Source organism: Xenia sp. Carnegie-2017, unplaced genomic scaffold (assembly GCF_021976095.1).
Source record: "Xenia sp. Carnegie-2017 unplaced genomic scaffold, XeniaSp_v1 HiC_scaffold_14, whole genome shotgun sequence".
NCBI classification, from domain to species: domain Eukaryota; kingdom Metazoa; phylum Cnidaria; class Anthozoa; order Malacalcyonacea; family Xeniidae; genus Xenia; species Xenia sp. Carnegie-2017.
The window spans coordinates 1,019,414-1,025,696 of NW_025813447.1; positions in this window are offsets into that span (position 1 = coordinate 1,019,414).

Consider the following 6,283-nt stretch of genomic DNA (forward strand, 5'->3'; position numbering starts at 1 on the left):
GTTCATTCCTTTGTGCTCATTTTAATTCAAGAGTACCATGCTTCGTTTATTGTCTGTTGTTTATGAACTATCGTTACCTTTGCTGGTGCTTAATACTTCACTTTGTGTGGCATTATCATGCACTAGTATTAGCAAGACGGGTCGAGACAAAGGACATCGCCATCTTCTTGTCTAACTTTGGCATTGGAAGTTTCTACGCACATATTTTAAGAGACTATATCAACTTAATAGCTGACGCGTATTCTATATTTCTAGACAACAAAGTGGTCGTCAAGATGTTGCTAATGGAAGAAATAGATTTTCCTTAGACACAGAACATCCTTCTTCATCATACATATCAATCATTGAACTGACCAACGGAGAACTGTACTTGTGAAAGCAATGCTTTCATTTTGTATATCTAAATCAATTTGTCTATCCTGTTATCATTTTTGTACATGTAGTTCAATAGTTATTTTTGCTTATTGCGTATTTCTAACATGCAGGCGATGTTAGAAAAAATTGGGAGATTTAAGGTCAAAGAGATGAGTTGTTGTAGCTGTGTATTTTCATGTTAACTGACTGGAACTTCTATACCATTGAGAAATGTTATAGAAGTCAACCCATATCTGTTACCATACTTATTAACTTGTTGATATGTTGGTGCTTTTTGCGTTCAGATCTTTCATGTAACATTGAAATGATGTCTAATTTACCATAGTCTAATTTAAAAAGAAATTGCAATACGCTGGCAGAGTATTGCAAAATCTTTAAATTAAACGTTTTCGAGGTAATTTCTACAAGCTATCAACGTTAAATATTTAACCACTTTATTTTACCTGTCAATGGCACTTTTATAACATTGAGGGATGTTATAATAGTGTGTAAATAACAGTTAAAATAATTTATGTCTTTAGCAAATTATCGAAATTTACGAGTTTCAATTAAAAATTTAAAAGATCTTCTGCAAACACTGGCTTTACAAAGTATATTTGCTCTAAAGGTGTATCATGATTGAATTTAAACAATTGTTTTTACAGTCAAACAGGAACAGATGCAGATTTTGACTGCGGTATGTGTCAGTTTGTTTGTTTTCCTGTTTTTTTATTTTGACACAACCCTAACTTGTTATTCAGCATTTTTTCAGGCGCAGAGGACGCGAAGATCAAGAAGAAGACATGGGTATATGTTTGTTTGTTTTTTTTTCATGCATCTAACTTGTTCTTTAGGCTTTCGTTTCAGATGTAGAGTGGACGAAAAGTAAAAGAAAAGGATGCTACGGCTGTAAGTAGGTTTCTGTTTCTGTCTGTCATCAACTTTTTCAATATTTGTTTGTGTCTCTTTTAGAACGAGGTGGCGTCTCAGTGGGTGGCCTGCAATGGTCGTTAACGTTTCAGTCGTACGGTAAGTTTAGTAAATTATTTCACGTGTTTTTGGACTAAGTAGCTTTAGTTAAAGAAATGATTTTTAAACGACAAAATCCTTGACTTCGATTCTTCGGTGTTTGCAGATGATCAATAAAAATACTTTGATCGATTATGAAAAGTGTAAATGTCATTAACGAAAGGCATAAAGGATTTCCAACATTCTAACTTAATTAGAGAGTTCCCTCGCTCTTTAATTAAGGAAAGAACTATTGGAAAAAATTGATGTAGCTTTTCCAAAATAGTCTTCTGCCACCTATTTTGGAATATTTTCGCATCCACGCAGCGTGTACTTTGTAACCTTCTCCTTTTTTTTGTAATTAAAATAAAAAAAACTGTAATAATAGGTTTTATAAAGTATGTTTTTAGTAAGGTTAAAATACTCAAATTAAATTATTTTTTTGTGATTGACGTTGTTAGGGGCTGTTCGCATGAGCCCAGTAACCGGTCACGAAAAGTCATTGAAAGGAATAAAAACTTTAAGTGCAAAACTTTCTAGAGCGTCAAAAGAGTTGTAATTTTGAAATCAGGCTAAGCTATTTGTTTTCATTTAAAAGTTTTCTGAATTTGCAAAGTAAGAGCATAGAGAAATTGCTCAAAGAATTTTTTTCTTGTGAAGTATTTAATCTTTTCCGTTTGCCAAAATGATTCAACGCTTTGCTGAATCCTGGCTACAGGGCCCACGTGAACAGCCTTTAGTCTGTGTTCAGTGGAGAATTGAGTTTTTTTAAACTTAGCCGTAAAACATTACTTTCAAAATCGTATGCTAAGAAATGTGATTTTGTTATTATTATTATACAAAAATAATCAGCGACGCCATTTTGTCGGGCAAGTTTTACACCTAACTCCCCCCGGGATACGTGCCTGAGGAATATGTGAACACTAATTTTATGTAAATATTTTGTAAATAAATGCTATCATTTTAAATTACAACTAATGGTACAAAACAAAAGAAAATTTGTACGAATGGAAGTGAACTTATTTTACGGTGAATTACTGAATTTATGACTTGTGATTTGCACACGCGTTAATTACATGCAAATTATTTAAATGAAGAAAAATTACGATTGTGATACGCTATGCAACTGCGCATGCGTGTCTTTAGCTGCAAGGAAATTAAAATACGAAAAGATGGAAGGAATCTCATTTTTTATCAAACAAAGCCCTCTTAAAGAAATTTCAAAATCCGAGAGGACGTTCAATAAAGCGTGATAAATGTTGATTCACGAGCATTTTGTGGTTTTTGATGGAGAGAAGCTCGGAATCGGAAAGTTTTTCGAAATTTGAATTGAAGGTACAAGCAGATAAGTATTATTCGCGTTAATTTACGTGGCTTTGTGTTCTGCATTGAAGAACGTTTATTAAAACCCTATTCCTATTTCGTAAAAGTATAAAATAACCCTGACAGAAAACGGGGCAAAAATGGTTCTCCTTGATAGCTTTTAAGTAGATTTCTACTGAGTCCTCCATTTTGAAATTATTTAGCCGGGGGGGGGAGAGTGTTGGCACAAATAACGGAAAGAAAACATCCTGCATGTATATCAGGAAAGTTTTCGGAAATATAGAGTGGGTTTTTTAAAATAATGGTGTATGAAAACAAATTTCCGTAGGAAATATTTATTTTCGAAATGTGCTTACAGGATGTGAAACGTTTTATCCAGGTGTGTACAAAGATTTATTTCATATATATATATATGTTTAAAGATTGGTAATTCAGGCATTATGTTGTTTAAAAATAAAAGTTTCTCCGGATTTTGTAAATAATTTTATTGAGCTTTCGACTCGTTACTTCGAGCCTTCATCAGAATGAGGAAATTATCTATTTACACTTGCTTTTAGCTTGTAGACGCTTAGAGCGTCTAATTGGATTAGGAAGTGAAGCTGTTCCAATGTCGATGACTCTTAGCGTGCGAATAATTCCCATTTTCTCATTTTTTACTTATATATATATATATATACATAAAATGAAATAAAATTGACAAGTTTTACTGTCGCTACTCGGAGTTTCACGCTTTAGGGCGATCTTCAGGCAACTGACAGATTATTTAATATTCGCTGAGTATATACATTGATTAGAAGGTGTTAGGTTACATGACGGCATGCACTAAAGATATCGGAACGTTTATTTAAAATGTTCTTTTTACGTCCTTTCAGGATAAGTAGTCTTTCTTCAAGGCAAAGACGGCAGGGTTTTGGTTTTGTTCGGAGGTGGAAGTTGTTTGATGAAGTCCCACTTAATGTTGTTGTTGTAGTTTCGTTTGTATTCTTTTAGTGTCCACGTGTGATAGTAAGTACTGTCTCGTTGCGGTTTTTATTGTTCGTAATTGATTTAATGTGGTTTCGGTATTGTGTCTTAAAAGCGTATGCATATAAATATATATACATAGATAACTTCCTCATTCTGAAGAAGGCTCGAAGAACCGAGTCGAAAGCTCAATAAAAATCATTTAAAAATCGGAAGAAACTTTTATTTATCAACATTTATGCCTGGACTACCAATTTTCAAACTTATATATATACATATATAGGAAGTTTATATGTGATGATTCTCCGCATAAAACCGTGCTCAATGCCCGAGTGCAGACCGTCAGTATATGTAGTGATGTTGAAAAAAATCACGAAAACTGCAGATTCATCCCGACAAGCCTGTTTCGTGATTGCTCACTCTTCAGGGGATTTAATATATATATGTATATTGTTCACGTATTTTGATTCATACACGCTCATTATAACATGAAGTTACTGATTAGCAATATTTCGCTTTTTAGTAAAAATTTCTTTTAAAGTGTTTCAAGCGAAGTTAAAAGATTCGATGGCTATTGTGTTGTATTAAACCAAGTAATGATTAGTTTTTCTGTGCAACTGACCGATAGTTTCATAACTGGATGATAATAACTAGGAAGGACTATTGTTGTTGATGTTGACTGGCGCTAAGGTTGTCGAAACGTCAGTCAACAACAACAAAAACAGTCCTTCTCAGGACTATACCAACCTGGACGATCTACATCCACAAACATGTAACGATACTCCCGGGTTCAAACCATTTACATTCTTCAGAATAGTTTCTTTATCTACAAGCAATACATATTTTACTACACTAAGTGTACGGGAGTTGACGATATTGATGGACAAACTCATTTCCCCATCCATAGCATTTCCGAAGATTTGACATTTTTGTCTGCCATAACAGCAAAAGGGGTTTTCTGACCCACAGTTAATGAAAACTGTGGGTCAGAAAAACTTGTTTGTGTTGCTAGAAAAAATGGTCTTGTCGAGGTTTACTATTGTGTGAAGCTAAACATTCCACAAACTGCAAAATTGCTAAGTTTCCCAACAACGAACTGTAAAATTGTCCTGTGTAAGAGAATTATTACAACAACAGTAGTTTCCTAAAACAATTGCCTTTAAAATAACATATTTTGCAGCTTTATCTCTAAAACAACATTTTCTTACCACAGTGATGCTTTTAAACAAATAGTATCTCGCGAGTCACAAGTGTAAACACTACAAACAATTGCACGTATGATTAATTAACCTGAATGGTCGATGTTTGCTACAACATACGTTATTGCTTTACCTGCTTTAAAGTGTGCTACTTTTTTAAAAGAATTTTATAAATTAGGGCTACGTAGAACAAACGCTCATTTCTAGAATGAAATCATGGATTTTCAAAACGCTTGTAGCATATACCATATTTCAGAATTGACAACAAAGTTTGTACATGTTATAGCCCATCTACTACCCATTAAATGAATGGACAGTAGGATCACTTTGCTGTTTTGCCTTGTTATGTTGTGACCATATGGTCGTGACAGTATGAGGAAAGACAGAACGACCACTCGCCCACTCTATTGAAATTTTAATAATCGTATTAAATATACAGCACGGCAAAGTGTTCCTGGAGGTTTCAACCCTCGACCTTTCGAATGACAGATCGAAGATGACAAAAAGATAACGAAAACATGCCCATTTTGGTAAGAATGTGTTGATGTTGATAAGCAGCGTCCTTTGTTTCTGTATTTCATCGAGTAAATAGTGTTATCACAAAGCTTTATGATTGCTTTTAGCTGTTTCGACAAATGCTGTTTTAAACTGAGCAATGCTTCTTATTTTATCATCAAACAACACAATATAAAATTTACTCCGGTGCCGTCTGTTGTCGAATTTTTCAAAGCGTTTTACTTTCGCCAAAAGTAATTCTAACCATAAGTTTTCAAATATTATGTTTGCCCAATATGGAGTGTCATTTGTCAATAGTGTCATTTGTCAATAAAGAGTGTCATTTGTAGTTTCACATTGCAAGTTTTTTTTCTGTTAAATAATCGATGTTGATAATAGGCGACAAAAACGTGTTCTGCGTATCTTATATCACAACAGAACCACTTTTCTTGTCCTGTGAAAATTCGAGATTGTATTATGGATTATATTATGCTTGTGTCTGTTGTGTGTTAAGAACCCCTTAGGATCAAAACTACCATGGGATATAGTGTGCATTTTTTTATTAAAATTCGGGTCTAAAAGCATGCATTCTTGCGACAATCCAGGGTGATAAAGTTCACAAGCAATTAGCTTATCATTCATTGGAAAGCAGACGAACTCTAAATTTGACTGGATTTGGGTTTTAATTGATGGTCGAGGACTAAAGGACAAGGATCGATTGAGAGTGTCGATGTTCAAAAGCTATGAACTATTGTCTGCATTATAAGGTGTAAAATTGACACTACTACATTCTTCAAGATGTAAAATTTACCTGTAGTGTAAAATCGACAACACTTATTCTAATAAAGTGAATGGTTTGAACCCGGGAGTATCTTTCCATGTTTGTGGATGTAGATCGTCCAGGTTGGTATAGTCCCGAGAAGGACTGTTTTGTGATTGTT